A 19,386-nucleotide genomic window follows, 5' to 3' on the forward strand; every position below is an offset into this window, starting at 1 on the left:
ATTAGCACAATAACATAAGGCTTGTTCTGATGAAGAACTTGATGCCCACAAGTCCTTAAATAAGAATCTCCCAGCGGGAGTAATGCATGAAAGGAGACAGACTGTTGGACAAAAGAATGGACAGCTCCCTGCTTTTTGCGTTTCCGATAGCGCCTACGGTAAGAATCTTGTGTCATATTATGCTTCACAAACTTAAACTGTTTGTTTTTTTACTTCATACTAAAATAAAAGTTATGATCTGAGAAGAGGAAATGACCGATCTTCTCAGGAACTTTAGTTTTTCATGTTTTTTTCTCACTTCATACTAAAACAAGGGCGTTAATATGAGCAGAGGAAACGAAATATACGCTTCCGAGACATAATATTTCCTTGTGTGCTACTACTGCATACATGAAAGCCCTGCAGTTAATTTTTGTATGTTGGATAAATTTTGATATCACCTCACATTCCTTTGTGAGAAGGTTCCTATTTTCTTGGGATTCAAATAGAGTGGACATTTCATCACTGGTTAATATTCTGATGACTAATGACATGATACCCGTTGCAATTGCTCCATGGCACCTGTGAGTAGAGTCTCACATTGGTTACTATAAGAACACGCAGGCAGTGATATCCGCTCACTGCAGTCAGAGCCAAGGTGATTTCTTTCTGTTTATGGCGAAGCGTCTGCTGCAGTGTCCACGCTCAGCCAACATAAACAAATCGCGGCGCATTGGGCACTGCTAATCGCTGCACTTGTCGCGAGCCTCGACAACAAGAGCGCACTGTCTCTGCTAACGACACTATGGAGTTAATACATCTTACTTAACGTAACGTAATATGCAGGTCGTGGGTTGGGTAAAAATTCAGTTTGTAACTTCCCATCGCATTAAAATACTTTATAGTCATATTTGGTGCAATATTTATTGTTGGTTTTTCTCTCTAATGTTAATAGTATTGATTCAGATTGTGCGTGAACACGAAAACACGCACACACAAACAGTCATTGATTCTAGTGAGGGTGACAACTACTGTGTGTTGAACAACACATGCACCAGTCAATTCCTCAGTTGGCGTCGAGTGGATGAGATTTTTCAATTACCTTGCATTGCAAGAATTGTAAGGAGGAGACTGAAAGTAAATGGACTTGTATCTAAAGAGCTGCGACAAAGCAAAGCTTGACTGACTATCAGATAATTGTTAACATGGGTGCTGTGGACGAGTATAGTTTTAGTAACCAACCCACCCACGATCATTACGTAAGATTCCTCGAAGGCGTAGGGGCATTGTTTTCATTAAGCCGTCGACAGTGTAGCGTGATGGTTTACTTCCCACCATACGTTTTCTATATTCGTCCAAAGGTCGCTTGCATTTGTAGGTCCACATGGCAATGACCTTGTTACCTCTGCCCACATATCCTCTATCTGGTTGATCTTCGGTGATCGTGGAACAAACGGCAACAGCTTTATCCTCTCTTGGCCCTGAAACCAATCTCGCACTGCTCTGCAATGATGGATGGGGCTGTGCTCCTGTAAATAAACTGTTATCTCGTTCGTTCGTATATTTATACTTAAATAAAATATTAGTAATAAGCACATTATATTATTATTTTTGACAGTGTTTAAGAATTCAGGCCCTGTCATAAATAAGTGATTTAGATTCAACCGTCCGATTAAGAATGTGGTTGACCCAGTCTATCAAATGATGAGAGTCGTATTCGGATATCCACATTAAGCCTGACTGGCTGAATCCGATTAGAACGATCTGGTATCGAAATGAAATTACAGAAATTGGATAATTTGAACGTCTGTATTGCAACAATGCTGCGCACATAAATTCCTATGATGGAGTAACAGGTAGCAACTGCTCAAGAAAAAGTGAGAAATATGTCTACTAGCAGCAATGAAACGTAATTATAACCCATATTTATGTGATGGAAATACTGAGTCGAACAATGCACATCTATTTCAGTGGTGGAAAGATGCACCATATCGGATTTGCTGATGACATAATGACAATAATAATAATCCCGTGGGGCCGATAGGGGAAACCCTCCCCCATATGGGTGGTACCGAGGAAATCAAATACTTGGGGTGAACCAAATACTAACACAATCCTCAACGACTACTCAATCCGTTGAACTCAAAATCCACGCACGTCTGAGTGAAAACCACCGCTACTCTGGTCACCGTCTGTTAGCTCAATGAGCTCGGCTGAAAATATTTGCTTCCAAAGGCTTCAACACCCTCTGGTCCTGTCCGGTCCTGGAATCACCGAGGCCAAACCAATGAAACACAAGCAAACATGAACTGTGCAAACTGTCGACAGGCGGCAGTTGGAATTTCGGATTCTGGGGAGGCCAGGTGAAGATCTCTTGCAAATTTTCCCTACAAGTAGAAAACATGCATTTGAAAACTACACGCCGCGCGGGATTAGCAGAGCGGTCGCGGTCGCAGCAGTCATGAACTGTTCGGCTGGTCCCGGCGTAGGTGCGAGTCCTCCCTCGGGCACGGGTGTGTGTGTGTTTGTCCTTAGGATAATTTAAGTTAAGTAGTGTGTAAGCTTAGGGACTGATGACCTTGTCAGTTAAGTCCCATAAGATTTCACATACATAAGACCCTTTTTTATAACAAAATATCAATACATTGATCAAAATAACGAAAACTAAATAATCTAACATAATAAATCGAACGACAAAAAATTCTCACCATTGCTCTTCAAGAACCACGACTAACTGACAATGAAACCTTGCATTACGGAAACCATTGCATCTTCAAGAGCAAAATGCAACAAAAGGTAGCGAAAGGCGTACCAATCTTGGCCATGGCATTTCTCGAACACAGATCTATCATCAGGTCTGTCAAAGAAATCACAGCCATCAACAATAGACTTCTCATTCAGAGACCCAGTAAAAAAATATACACTCGTCAATGGACATGCCCCCACCAACATCGAAAATAAGAAAAACACCAAAAATGTCGAAAAATTATGGAACACACTCGAAAATACTGTGAGCAAAAGTCACCAAGATGACGTGAAAATACTAAAGGGAGACTTCAACTCTCCATTTGGGACAGAAAAAACCTGTAGAAAAATCATTGGTACAAATTCTACACACCGAAACGCTTAGACCAACGGCACACGTCTGACTGACTATTGCCAACAATTCAACCACAAAAGGATGTCTTCCCACTTTAGGAAAATACCATTTCTCAGGTAACATGCTTGGCTACCAGGTGCAAGCTGCTGTCGTTCGCCTTTCTAGACTCGCTGAAAGCCAGACTTTTTATTCTTTTGCAGTAGAGCTACAAGCAGGCAGATACAAACTCAATAAGGGAATCGTAAGACAGCGCTCGAGCAAAATTCGTCTTGGCACTTTCAGTAACCCTTACTGTCAGAGCGAAAACCTTACGGTACTGCCAATTTCATAATGCCACTTTTGTTTTCTGCCGACATATTTTTTGCTGTTGTGAATACATAATTTTATCTATGAAATGCCACATTTTCATAATACTTGCGAATGATACAGGAAATGAAGTAAATACAGATCTTTTCGAAATTAAAAGTCGGTAATATCCTAATAATTCGTGTTAAAACGGGATCAATCGTCTTACAGACACTTAATGCTTCGCTACAGTATGGAACCGCGCGACCACTACGGATGCAGGTTCGAATCCTGCCTCGGGCATGGATTTGTGTGATGTCTTTAGGTTAGTTAGATTTAACTAGTTCTAAGTCCTAGGGGACTGATGACGTCATAAGTTAAGTCTCATAGTGCTCAGAGACCTTTTAACCATTTTTGAACTTAATGCTTTATTAAACTAGACTGCCGTCGTGATATTTCTGTAGTAAGCTGAATTTAATTTGTATTAGTAAAGTGAATATTTTATTTGCATTTTCCATTAGTTTACTAAACGCAACAGTAATCATCAAAGAGAAATTAATCAGCAGCTGAATTTTCTTTCACCATATCTACAACAATCTGACAATGCAGTAGTTGTTTACAAATTCTACGCCCGTAGAAACCTACTTGTTTTAACGATGTCATTAAACCATAGTAGTTTTAAGAGTATTTTCGTCTAGAAATGAATTGCCTTGACGGTTGATCGATCAAGAGCGGGAAAGGTAATATTTTACGAATATATGACGAGAGGGACAAGTGCTTGAGAGAGGACTTCCCTATCAATACAAGTGTCTGAGAGACGATTTTCCTATCAGTCTCCTGGATAGTTTTGTTTCTCAAATCAACAGAGTGAGTTATCATGCAGTAGCACAGGTGATGTAGTTTTGTTGCTCGACTTTCTTACAGTGCGACCGAAAGGTGTTTCAGCTGTTGACAACAAATTCCAGCTGAGTTGCACACACCCCTTTGGGCAGAATTCGTAGTCCAAAGCACACTTATGGAGCTATCAAATGTAAAATATTATGTTCACACTACACTTTTCTCTAGTCTACGTCTTTTGGTGGGGCTCAGCCTTTCATTCCTTCTTAGGAAGTTAACGATAAAGGCATCATAACACGTCACCAGTAACAATACTGCATAGGAATGCTCAATGAGCGACCTGATGACGTTCAATAATAGTCACTCCACTGATTTTTGTTGTTTCGAATTAGAGCATGCAGTACTCCTAAACCAGACTTCTGAACTTTGCCTGTTGAATGCAAATGTCGCATGATGGTAAAATGGTAATCTGTCACATATATCAGTAGTCGAGACTTTCTTAATGTGGAAAATCATTCATGCCAGAACGATCTTTGTTGAAACAAGAATATCTTTTTCTGGCGTATTTTTCCCAAAAGCACTCGCTCCACGCACAATTCAGATCTTTCTAGCTGCCTCCTCTACATTCACCCCTCTGTTGTACCAAAAGTAAACGTTGTGTTGCAGATGTTACTTCTTTTTCCAGTTGCGACTCAATTTTACAATGCTTAACTGTAGTTCATGATTTTCATGTATGCAAAATCCAATGCTTAACTGCAAGATGATAACTAGAACTTCAAATTCGAAAATGGCATTGATACATACACTGACAGCGTGGCGCCGCCTTCACATGGGCGGCACCGGATTTCAGGTGGCGGGTGGCGTCTGGCCGGTGGCTGGTAGCCGCTGCAGCGCGAGGAAACGCTCGAGCGTAAGCTGTTATGATCGCGACGCAGACACGAGCTGTCCTGCGGAGTTGTTTCTGGAATACTTGTTATTGCAGGTGGGTAGAATGTTGAGCGAATTGTCTTCGAAGTTCAATCAGACTCATAACTTTAGACCGAATGTAGTTAAAAAAAATAAAAAAAAGGTAGTTGGACGCGAACACGCGACTCCCAGTTTAGAATGTACGACGTTTACCGCAAGACCACGGGCTCACTCCATCCATATCTCCTCGGAAGTAGAGAATACTTCCTCCTAACACTTCCCCCATCTTACAGTGTTGCTAGATTGTGCAGATGGCCGGACTTAGAGTTGTCAGGGGCGGTCAGTTTTATTGGCCACCTTAAGTGAACGACTCCGACTTAGTCTCTGTGGCGGCCGGCCGGCGGTCAGGTTTTATGTCTAAGACTGTACCTGGATGTCTGTAACCTATACGGGCATGCTATGTAACAATCGCTGCAGACTGGTGTGTTTTGATGAGTGCCCTAACATACGTACAAAGGTTTAGGTGAAAACAATTGAGGGTATGGCAGCTGATTCTGATGTGGGCATGTGGCGAAGGCAGAACTCATATCCCTTGATGCACATGTTGATTTTCCACTGTGTCCAAGGCAATTAGTTCTGCGAGGAGACTACATCCCAGAACTGATGACAATGTTGAAGACTAAGTGGAAATACATTATTCATTATTGTAATCTTCAGAAGTGTCTCAGATTGGGGTTGAGGGTGGTTAGAGTCTCCCAGGCTATCTCCTACAAGCAGTCCACCTGTCTGAAAGAGTATACCGATTTGAGTACAAAGCTGAGGACTTCTGTGATATGTGACTTTGAGACACATTTTTTAAATTAATGAATAATTCAGTTATTGGCAAAACAATGGAGAATTTGATTGGATATCAAGCAACATTTATTAGAACCAAAAGGGATGGGCGTTATGGTGTAGTAAAATGTATCACTAGGCCAAATTTTAAATGGGTCACAATATTCAATGAGAACTTTGTTGCTGTGGAGATGGTGAAGGTTGCAGTAGAGTTCGAAACTTACCTATGTGGGGATGTACGTACTAGACCTTTCCAAACTCCATATTTACTCATTCCATCATGAGTTTCTGAAAACTCATTTTTCAGATCCAAAGTTACTTTGTCTTGATATAGATACCTTTGTCTCTAGGGTGAAGAACTATAATGAGGTGTCACAGTGAATAATTCAACACATGTTTATACACAGCCAATAATCCTTATGGTATTGTTCAAGAGAACAAAAAGGTTATTAGTTTAATGAAATATTAGGTGGAAGGGCCACCAATTGTGGAGTTTGTGGGTATGTGAGCAAAAATGCATGCCTATTGCACTTATGAAGGTGCCACCCAGAGGTGGGCTAAGAGTGTGCATTGTGCAGGCATCAACAGCCTTCTCAGCCAAAGGCTATTTGCAGTGCCTGTATATATATGTTCATAGTGCTCCACAACAGCTGCAGCCTACAGCGTGGCAAACTATTATTCAATCTTGAGAACACAAAGTATATAGTGTGCTGCAGTCTAAAGTTATTATGTCGACTCATGTTAATAAAATGATCATTTGCGATGACAGGTTTGGAACTTCACTTGTTGAGCAAGAGCATGTGGGGGACACTGATTGAGAGGGAGAGAAAGAGACTGGGTGTAAATTTTGCAGAATAGTATGATCCTTTTATCATAGTGTAATTGTGAGTGTGCATGTTTGCTATGTAAATCTTTATGTACTTATTTATTTATTTAGGCACACTGTGTGTGTATGAGGAATGTGTACTGTGTGTACTTCTAAATATATACCTTGTAAAATAAATCTACATGTCATATCTGGCAACAAGAATTGGACTTCTAAAATATCTGTGTACCATGTACATCGCCAAAACAATTGTACATCAGGAAAGTATATGCTCACCTTGCATGTCATGAAAATAGATTACTTTGTAAGTTTCAGCTGCCGCTTGAAGTTCAAGTCTGATTAGTTTTTAAGTGTCGATTTATATACATATTTCACACTCCATCAAAATGTTGTTGTATGACAACCATGTAAGTGCTACCATTGGTACTATGGAATTTAGTTGTAGTGCAGGAATAAAAGTATCTCTGCATTAGCTTTTAGTGGAGATCTATATAGATCTGAAAATTGTGAATATGTCCACCAGTGAAGTTTTTTATTGTGTAAAAAAAGTATCTCAGCGTTGAATATTACAACCAAATTGTACCTCAAGAACAAAATTGTGTTTCAATAATGAAACTGTATTTGTGAGTAGTGAATAAACGAAAAATTCGCTACCATGTGCCTTTGCTGTTGTTATTTGCATCAAAGAGCTGTCCAAATTGTATTGTTGAAGGTGAATTAACATGGAAGATAACAAAATATGTAGAATGGTTGCGTGGGCTTACACCTATCATGCAGCACAAATTGTGAGCATGTGAGCATGTGACAGTGAAGAAAACCACAAACATAGTATCTGGGGAAAGCTGTTTATTACCAAGGTGGGAACAGGATGAAAAGAAATCATACAAATATTGTGAGGTAAACATTCATTTATTTCTCATCCAACTTGAAAGTAATTTTACATTTTCATAAGCGGACACAACACTATTTTCACACATCTTCATCTTGAGTTAATGGAGAGCAGGTCATCCGTGGAATTCCAGGCCTTGAATAGCAGCGGACTTGAAAATTCGATACATCCATGTAATACTCTCCTCACCTTGACGTAGATGATGGAATCTGTGTGGCCGAATAATCTAAGCGACAACAGACATACCAGGATCATTCCAGTGAATTCAATGATAGAAATGTGTTGATCATTTTGCAGTTGTCCGTGTTTTAGTTCACGTCACAGCCTTGAAAGACCTTGGCGATGCAATGTTTGCTGAGAATGTCTCTATTATTCCGGCTTCTACTGTGTATGCCTTGAATGCAACATCTTTAAATGCGAACTGTCTACGTTCATCATCAGTGAAACCCTCAGCGTCTGGAATAATGTTCACATCTTTAGATGTCATTTTGAAATGCTTAGAGTGTAGCCCAGCACTTCTTCATTTATACAGTTTGTTGCGCAACACTATTGAGTGGGCAGTAGTTAATCACACAGTCATGTAGAACTAGAGCATATACTGCAGTGTGTTTTGGGAAATTTGCTGAAAATTCAAATTCAGTTTGTACACCCATGGGTCCAGATTTAATTATCTCGTTCTGTTTTGAGCAGTCTATGACGGTAAATGGCATCAGCTCTTTTAATTTCCATGGACTAAGTATACATTCACCCTCTTCATAGTATGAATCACAGAACCATGCATACGTGTCATATGCTATATTGTATACTTTTATACTACAGGTGTCAATTATCATACAGGTAGAATTCGGAGATCAGGTAGACTCTGTCATTAGTTAACCTACAATGGTCGAAATTCGTGGAATCATTTGCTACAATCCCTCTTCTATTTGTCTGAAACGCAAGTGTGATGAACCTGGGCATTTCCAGCTGTGCTGCAGTTTTAGTAGCCCACGTTCATCTGCTTACAGTAGCACTGGGTACTCGAAAACCTCCCATGAATGGAAAGATATTGGCAGAAATACACCAACATTGAGAACCATTAAAATTTTCAGATGCTACTTATCTGATACAGAGATGTGTGGCATTTTCCATATTGTTTTATTGATGGTGATCTCGTTCTCCTCTTGGGCTCCTTCAATATATGAGTTTGTTATCCGTTGCACTCCATACCAGAATAAGTTCCTGTTTAGCACTAAGAACAATTTGCCGCATGTCTTCAAAGTATCCCATAAACAGTTTTAGAGGTATACATGCAGTAAATCTCTCATACTCTTTCATTGTTCTATTCACTGGCTCGTCTATGAACCATCAAGCCATTTTATAAATCGTTCAAATCTTAAGGAGAAGCCGAGACAAACGTTTTATGAGTTGATATATGTCTACGTTACATGTACGGTCAATCTCGCTCCAGTTAAGTTCATATTGTATCTCATGAAAGAGGAGCGCTAGTGCATTATTTGTAAGGTTCATGCCACTGTAGTTGTACCATCCCTTTTGGTAAATTATCGATCAAGATGTATGACACTCTTGCATGGGAGGATTAAAGCGTCTTGGTGTTGTATGACAATTCTAATTTCATCATTCACATTCAATGTAGTTGATCCATAAAGTTTATGCATGAAGTATTCCTGGCATATAATAGGTTTGTCATATTCCACCAGGCTAGTTCTACCGACTGACGTCATTGCGAGGTTTCAGACCAGTTGATGCAAGAAACTCGTAGTGTGCACGTGTTATCACGTTGCCGTTCTGTTGTGAAGTGCGGCACTGTGATTTGCACATTGATCTGTGGAATGGGTACTGAACTCGAATTATCGTGTAGCCTGTTGTAACTGCAAGTGGTGTTCTTACTCTGTGTTACTGTTAGAAAAACTTTACACGAATTGATTGGGCAATGCATCTCACAATACCAATAAAGAAATACAGTCACTGCAAAATACGTTCATCCCCTTAGACACTGCATCATCTGGCCCTGTTAAAAACTGATAACTTCGGTCCCTGTGCATGTAACAAATAAATTAAATTGTCTTACCTCTAAAGCAGCAACAGAGTAACGCGATATGTTGTGGTGTCTCATGAAAAACGAAATTGTGCTAGCTACGGGCTCAGCAGTGTGCAATGCTGGCCATAATACTTGAAAAGCACATGAAATTCTTTCGGCTGATAAACGAGAAGATTTAAGAAATCCATCTTCTTTGAAAAATATATGACATCGAGAGGGAGGCGGGACTGATTGTAGTGAATTACTAACACTGAGTTTTTAAGTAAAAATTACATTGCAAGTTAAGTTTGTCCTTTCAAAAACATGTGATAATTGAAGTTACATTAGTCACAATTGATTGACAAACAGTGAGATTTAAACAGCAAGTATTATCTAACGTCACTAATCTAACATAAATACAAATCATCAGATTACATATGTGTCTGTTACCAAATTTTAGAAGCATTACAAATGTGAAATATCTAACTAGCCTTTTTATCAAATCAGTTTACTTACATTCTGGGGCTAATCAACAATTAAAAATTATCAGCCAACTCATCTATACTAACGTGCTGACAAAAACAAAAATCGTAATTATTTAACATCTTTACCATGCTTGCATGAAGACTTCTGCTTCCATGTTCAACAATGTTGACATACCTGCATTAATCTAACACTTGGTGGCTTCACACAGCACGCCACAAAACTGCCTACTCCGTCGCCTTTCCCTCCCAGACAGCTACCTACAACTATGCGCCAAGCGCTCTCTTACTCCAGAACTATAATAATCTCAGACCACCAAGCGAGGTGGCGCAGTGGTCAACACACTAGACTCGCATTCGGGAGGACGACGGTTCAATACCGCGTCCGACAATCCTGATTTAATCGTCGTTGATCCATTATGGACCGTGGGACAATGGCTGGCATGTATTTCTTGATGCAGTAATTTACCAAGAGCCGTATGTATTGTAGAAACTTATTTTATGAACTTCTTGTGTGCTACCGGTTTCGGCATTACATTGATGCCATCTTCGGGCCCCACACAACATAGGCGTATAATCGCTATATACGGAAGGAGCCATATAACTGGATCCGTGAATCAAATCGTTATACAACAGCTCTTGGTGGCCAGGAGACACAGACTGTTGAGTCTGTTGATGTCTGTGATGTCTCTCCCCATTTCTTTTTTGACAGGTAATGCCCCGGCAAATTTGGAGTATGTATCAACGTTCATTAAAATATATTTGAGCCATTATTTGCACGTGAATATTCCCATATATTTACAAGGTCAGCCTGCCATTTGTCATCCAAACCTTTGATCATAACATGTCTATGAGGGTATGTTTTATGTGCTGGTTCGTTTAGTTTTCAAACAACTGTCTCTATACTTATTCGATTATACCTCCCCCTCTCTCTCTGATTAGAGATTACTGAAACAACCTCATCTGAATTAGCAGTATTACCAGCATCAGCTGATGGCAAATGTAGTCGCAGTTGGTCTGTTAGTTCAGGGGTCGAATGCTGACTCTTTTATGTTGGTTATCAATACCATCACTAATGCTATATCAAGCATCTGATATAGGATTTATAATGGTTCTGAAATTCGTACTGCACCAATTTTTCACTTTAGCGTCTTCCAGCGAGTCCAGACTGGCAGTGACCTCCACCACGTCTGGGCCAGCAGCAGCCACCGTTGGGTTGTGAGGACCTGCAGTGACCTCTGGCCTGTTGAGACCAGCAGCAGTAGCAGCACTGTAGGATTCTGTAGCGACCTAACCAGCGTGTTCAAGCAGGACAACGAGTTATTATTATCCATCCTGCTCAACAGTTTGTGTAATGAGGACATGTAGCCAGTCACCGACTCTCAGAAGAATGGTACAAGGGGCCCTACACCACACGGTGCAGCTCATTACAGGTCTTAAACATATGCACCATCCCAGAACATTCCGCTGTTACTGCAAGGGCAGAGTGTTGATGTTGTGGATGGGAAGTTGCCAGTTCCTGATTCTCACTTCAACTCGAAATTTAAGAGCTAGCTGTTCAAAGCATTTAAATATTGGTATAGAAGCATCAGTAGACAGCGAGTCGCATATTGTGTTAGACTTTGAAAATGTATCGAGAATTGTTAAAGTACAGTTGACGGAGCTGGAATAGCATGTGCAGAACTCTACAGATTCCCTCTGAGTATTGGCCATCTCGTCCACTCCTGGACATTTACTGTGCTGGCCTGACACTATCTTTCACTTCACTGTACGGTGGCGTGGCACTCATGTTGAATCTAGAGGGCAAACCATTTATCTGCAAGACTCAGCCACTACAAACTTGATTGCCCCACAGAAGCGTCTACCCATTGTGCTGGAAAGAATAAACCATGGGCCGCTGTGTGTTCAAACTGTGTTTTAAGACCATGTGAACTGTCTCCGTACATATAGTGTGCATGCAGACGATTTAGATCACTGCATAAATACAGTGTCAAAAGAAGAAGCTAAAGGAATACCCATCAGTTTCAGAGAAATGCACGCTGAATTCTGTGCATACAAGAAAGCTTTATCTGCTAAATTCTGTACAGCTGTGAACATAAAGATAGAACCAGTCGATTTTTTTGACATAGTGACGCACTGTATGCCTGTTGAATAAAAACATGTACCTTACTGCAAACTATGTTATGTCTAGAATATGCCAGCAGCACCAAGCTGTTGAGTCACCTTGTGACCACAATCATTGTCTTCAGTCACTGTTAAATTGAATGGCAGAGCATACTTTCATATATGTGCACCCAGTAACTCAGTTGGTGACATAAATATTTCTATAAAAACCCACTGCCCGCCAAAACCTAATGTAGTCAGTATCATGACAAGGTGGGTGAAACATCAGGACTTTGCTGTAAGTAACTGGTCCTAAGACTGTGTGGAGGAAGACCAGAAGAATAAGAATAGGATACTCCAACCCAATAATATACACGCAATAATTGTAGGTCCATCCAAATGGGACAAGAAAAATGTTCTCATGTCACTGCTAACAGACGCAGATGGAGTCCATTTTGAGCATGTATGTGCATTTCAAAAAACGCTGTTTCAACACAAATACCAACTATTGTAAAAGATACTGCAGGGTGTAGATGCTGTAACATACACAACATTCAGTTAAAACAGTCGAATCTCTCCACCAGAAAGAGTAAAGCCAAGCACTGTGTTCATATTTGATTATGTTGCTGTGAAAAACCAAGATCAAATTTTAGGATATTCCTGTTGTGGTCATCATATGGGTGTTGATGTATTTTATTTGAGTCAAATATATTCCAGAAACCTGAAGCAGTCGGTGTGGGATAGTGCAAATCTCATTATAGCTTTCAAAGAGGGCAATCTGAATTATATTTATCACAGGCATGTAGGAACCAATATGTCATTCAATGATTTTGTAAGGATATATGCAGATTTCTGGAATCACACACAGTATGGATTTCCAGTTATTGATAAATCAATAAAACTGAATGACATTAGGTAAAGACAGAACTTCCAGGAGTTTCTTCATATATAGCAATGAAAAAAGTGATGAGTACTTTAGTTTACATCATGCCATGGAAAAGTTCACATGTATATCAGGCATTGAGCCTGAGAGGATAGGTGTGCACAGACAGATAACGTGTCTATACTTAGATGGAAAATTTCAACCTGTCAGGCATAAAGTTAAGGAGCTAGAGGCGTATACCCAGACACTTCTGAGAAAGATCAATAGCTTGGATGCTAGGGGTACAAGGAACTAGAGACGAACTAGAGATGTACAGCCAGATCATTTTGAGAGACAAAGTAGACAACTTAGATGTAAAGGCTGATGGAATTGAAATGAATATACATGATATAATTTTAAAATTTGAAAGACTTGGATGGAATGTATATAAAGAGCACCCTGCGAACAGTCCACTTAGTTCGTAAGAGGATGCCAACTAAACATAAGGTCATCACAGCATAGAAGGCTATTCAAGAGGAGTTACGACTGCTAAGGTTAGGACATTTGGATGGATACCAGGCACTGAGAGAAACCTTTAAACCAGTTACTGAATCTCTCAATGAACTCTCAGCGAAATTACACAACAATGATGGCATTGCTGACTTCATTAATCATCACAGCAATGCTAGGATGGACAAGACATTCAGGCATCATTGGTGAAAATTCATACATGCTGGGCGTGTGGCCTGCAAGTTTAAAAGAAGAAACAGTACAGGTAGGTGATATGCAATTTTAAAAAACAACTCATCTAATGAACCTCATTTTCCTAAATCCTACAAAAACCGTAAATAATTCACCGAAACATCTGGAGATATACAGTGAAATACTGCAGTTGACTGTTGTACATAGGAATGTGGGGAACAATAACATGGCAAACAATAAGAGTCCCCAAACATAGATATGGACTTGAACAAACCACATGTACTTACTTTTAAGCTTCTTCTGCGAGATGGAGGTGGATGATGACCTTGGCTCCTGTTGATGATTTATGGTTCTTCCACTGACTGACTGTGACTGAGAGCACATCCATGTTATAGCCCCCTGACATCATGATCACGTGACCAGATGTAGCGTTTCTGCACTCGTATTGGCCCCCACCAATTTTCAGGTGGGGAGAGGGAACGCTGCATTCCTATTGGTTAGAGAGGAAAGTGGTGTGGGAAAAAACATGTTTTGAGTACGCTCTGTGGCAGTTTTGTGAACAAGCTCAGTTGAGACCCATATGCCAATGTGAACACCTCTGGTTCATTCAGTCTAGGGTAGTGGAATAGAAAGAAGTTGTCTCCTGCACTGTGGCTTGACCAGCAAATTCAAAATATATGAACAGCTCGAGCACAAGAAGTGGTCTCTATGAGCTGTGAAATGCATCTTCAGCATAGCCCAATGCGTCGCCATTATTTCCTGAAAAATATTCAGACAAGACTCATCCATTATCACTTTCTTCCATTCCTCTTGTAGGAGGCTAGGGACACATTTCTCAGCTGTATACTTACAGGTAATACACTGACACACTGTAGTAACATAGTTCTGAACTACGATATCCAGCAAAATGCATACTATACGACAACACATCCAGTTTTTTCATCATCACATGAGTGCTCCATAATGAGATCATTCCTGTCTGACAGCTCCACACAGACTGAGCGATTTAGGGATAGGAACCAATTGGAAAGCTGCTGTCACCTGGCAGTAGTGTGTGGAATTAGAGCCTCAGTAGTTTTCCAACCTCTGCAGTGTGCAGAAGCCTGTTCTCAGCACTCTGCTCAGTACCCAGTGGCGCTTGGCCAGCTGACAAATGCATGGGTGACCCAAAATGGACTTGATTCCATTCCTCAGTATTCCTGGTTATTATGTCAGTTAAAGTGGGGTAGGGGACGGGAGGAGCCCTGTCTCCCATAAACTGACGAAATGAAGAATATGACAACTGAACTGCACATAATATTATTATATTAGTTGACGTTGATTTGAATTTCGTGTTGAGAGATTCTTCCTCTGCAGCATCTCATCAGAGATTAAATCTTTATCCCACCAATTTCCCAATGGGGAATGGGGGAGGGTGAAGTGGGGGAGGGAAAGGCAGGGATGGAGGGTTTCTCAGGAGGGGGAAAATGGTTTACAACTGAACTGCAGAGGGATGACAAAAGAGAATTCCTTTTCAACAGGGGGGTAGGGAAGGAGGATGGGGAGGAGGAGAAGTGAGGATTATTCAGAAGGATGAATTATCCCCAGGAGGTCATAAATCAGTCCCAGGGGTTATAAACCACTTAGCAGAACAATAGTTTAAGGAGAGGCATGGTTTAATTGATCAGTTTAATTAATTAACACATCAATTTTATATCAAAAGTGTGCCAGAAGTCTCTTTCTCCCATTACTGATGAATGTTACATTAAGTTGCTTAGATACCTTAATGACTAGTGTCGAATATGCATACAGTACATGGACTCAATACTGCTTGGTTTTAGCTTGTTTTTGCTTGTAAATAAGCAAGTTCTCTCATTATTAGAGCTGATGAAGGTATATTAGGAAAGTAGTTGGTACAGCTTTTTCGCTAAGTTTCGGACTTAATTCTTGCAGACACTCTGATCTCTCTCTTATCCACAGCCCAGGCCACACGAAGGCAGAGCTTTACACATTTATAAACAACGTAACTTCGAGGTCAATGTAACCTGCAGTGAAGAGAAAGTGCAACCTCTAGTTCTCTCTAATTGAGGTGATAGTTATTGTTTCGTACGCCTTCTTCGCCTCAGGTGCTGTGGACCAAATGGTCATGGTTCTCTCTTTGATACAACTTGTGACGTCAAACTGATGTCACGTATGCATGAAGTGTAGTGAAGTGAGTATTCTCTACCACCCATACCAGCGCGTCCCACCACTTGCCTACTTGTCTGGCACTGTCCACAGCAGCCTCCGGCGCTGGCTCGAGCCAAAGTCGAAGCTTCCGGCCAGTACCGCAGACAACCAACCGCCAGAGCAAACCTCGCCTCATCGAACTGTAAGTGCTACCTCTGGCGCGTGCACGCCTATCCCACACTGGCCGGGCTAGCAGCGCTGGCGGGAATACAGTCGTGGCGTAGAATTCAGTGTCGCGGCAGATCTCATAAACTACACTTCCAGAAATCTGAATTCAGCATAAGAACATACCTCCAGCGTAGAGAGCATTTTGCGCGCTTGCCGTTCTTGACTGTATGAGGCCAGGAGGAGTTGAGTAAGTCTGTGATACTGGAATGCTTTCCGGTTTTCAGCCGTGTTATTGATTCCACGTACACCCGAAAGCATGCATGAATCAGTCAATTGAATAAAAGGTAAGAGAGTAAGTGCCGGTTCCTTATTGGAAGGGGCAGTCAAAGGAAAACGAGAAAGATGGGAGAAAAGTAAGCATACTGTTTATTATTTCAAAAGTAAACACCAAAACAGTTAATACACTTACCCCAGTGTGAGACAAGAGGTCGATGCCTTGATGGTAAAATGTCTGACGTTGCCTGTGGAACCATTATTGTATCCAGTTGTGCACCTCTTCATCCGAAGCAAATCGACGGCGACGAACGACTTTCTTCAGTCCTCCAAAAATATGGAAATGGCTTGGGGAGAGATCGGGACTGTATGGAGGATGTGTAGGGGCTTCCCACCGAGACTTGTGCAGTGTAGTCGGGGCAACATTGGCAACATGTGGGCGGGCATTATCATGAAACATGATGAAGCCGTCCATCGACATTCCGAGGCTGTCTGACGTGATGGCGCGCTTCAGGTTTTGCAAAGTTTCCCAGTACTGGTGTGCATTAATTCTGGCGCCGTGTTCCATAAAGTCGATAACCAGCGGTCCAAATGATTCAAATGGCTCTGAGCGCTATGGGACTTAACATTTGAGGTCATCAGTCCCCTAGAACTTAGAACTACGTAAACCTAACTAACCTAAGGACATCACACACATCCATACCCGAGGCAGGATTCGAATCTGCGACCGTAGCAGAGCGTGGTTCCGGATTGAAGTGCCGAGAACCGCTCGGCCACAACGGCCGGCAGCAGCGGTCCCTTTCAGTCAAATGAGAAGGTCATCATGACATCCGAAGGTGACGTGCACAGCTTTGGACTTTTTTGGTGGGGGTGAATCCAAGTGTTTCCATTGCTGGCTCTGACGCTTGCTCCCCAGTTGAAAAATGAGGACACCAAGTTTCACCTCTGCCTATAATACGGCACAGGAAACGAGATTCTTCATCGTGGCACCGTTCCAGGTTTTGCAGAGATGTCGACATTCTGTTCAACTTCTGCTCCTCCGTGAGGCTGTGCGGAACCCACTGCGCATACATTTTGCAGAACATGAGCCGAATGTCTTCCATCGTCCGCCGTAGGTCGTTTCTGACGGCAGCATCCACCGCAGCGATGACAGAAGGGGTAAATGAGACGACGAGCGTGTTCTGTCTTTCAGTGACAGCCGACCTTCTCGAAATCGCTTATTCCACGCTGACGCACACGCACACGCACGTGACACATTGTGCTTTCCATGCACAGCAGACATTCAGATATGAATTTCACTTCCTGACACTCCTTCCGCTGTCAAAAACCGCACCACACCTTCCTGTTCCTCCTTCCCGGTCTCCATAGTGAGTCGGATGCAGACAGGACTCGCTGATCTCACGTCGAGCACATCTGACAGACAGATGCAGCAGTGGTGAACATTCGCACTATTCCTTCCTCACTGCCAATAGAGGTAATTTCTGTACACGCACCTACCTGCGTTACCAACGTCCGCACCATGCTCTTTATAGTGGATGGACAGAAGCAGCCTGAAAAGCTTGTAAGGGTATTGCTGGTTTGGCTGTGCTGAGAAATAGCGGTCAAGGAAAAAATTCGATACATTGCGTCGTTTCAGAGTTAATTAGTACTAAAGTTAGCCATTCATATTGAAGCGGCCCGTCAGGTACAATTAGTTTCAGTTGTCCTCACAGCGTAAATGACAGCGTACGAGACCGTTCAGCGTTTAGCTCGAGTTCGTCACCGCATTTAAGGCGTTATAAGATACTATGCACTAGAAGACGCACCTTAATTTTCAAGCAATTTAAAAAAATAACATTTTTTAACATTTTCATTAGTAGACTGCAAAGGCAGACTAAATAAAATTCTTTGTTTATAAAACCGAACAGACGTCTAAAATCATGAAAATCGTCATCTGGACTTTCTTCTTCTTCTTTTTGTTCCACTTTGTCGTCCTCGTTGTCCTCTTCATACATAAGACGGTCTTCACTGCCATCAAGAGCTTTACTTACGCTGCACGTCTTGAAAGATTTAGCAATAGTGTCTTCTGTCACTGTAGAGCACGACTGTTTTACCCACTGACACACTTTTTTGATTGTAGGTCGTTTTAAAGCTCCCTTCGACGTGAATTCATGCTGGGTTTCATCCATTATCCATTTGTACCATTCCTCTCTCATTTACACTTTAAATGTCTATCGAGACATCAAGATGTCCTCCATTTCTCTTTCACATAATCTTTCAAGTGACTAGTAACGTGATCTACCACAAGAACAGAATTCGTCTTCAATAAAGCACTTTCCCTTCTCTCCCACACTCTGTTAATCCACAATTTCATACCAGCGTCGTCCATCCAGCCCTTGTTATGTACGTGAACAGTAACACCTGGCGCTATTTCAGAAGGTTTTGGCATTGTTTTGCACTTGAAAATGATTATTGTATTAAGATAAGTATCGTCAGCACAACATGGGACGCCAACAGCGTAGTTTATTTTTTCGTGTCCTCTAGTTTTTATATTTACGTTTTTAGCACCCTTCATGGCAACAATTTTGTTACTCGACACATCAAATTCGAAGGAGTTTCGTCCATATTCGCTATTTGGCCTAGCTCCACTCTGGTTTTCTTTCGATGTGGCATTTTCTTAGATGTTTTGGTTTTAGTAGGTGCTCTGTTTAGAAGATACATTCAACTCTACTATACTAGTCGCCTAGTACGTGCCTTGGGTTTGGAATATCTTCACTCCTAACGCACTAGTCTTCTAGCAGATACCTTGCCTTCCTTTCTAATCATTCACAGCTGGCTTGCCTTGAGATATGTTCAGTCCTACCACATTAGACGTCTATTAAGTGGTTTGCCTTAACTGTATGTTCAGTTCTACCATACTAGTCTTCTAGCAGATGCTTTGTATTGAGGATATGTTCACCCTTACCACATTACTCCTCCAGTAGGTGTTTGTC

Source organism: Schistocerca serialis, chromosome 2, assembly GCF_023864345.2.
Source record: "Schistocerca serialis cubense isolate TAMUIC-IGC-003099 chromosome 2, iqSchSeri2.2, whole genome shotgun sequence".
NCBI classification, from domain to species: Eukaryota; Metazoa; Arthropoda; class Insecta; order Orthoptera; family Acrididae; genus Schistocerca; species Schistocerca serialis.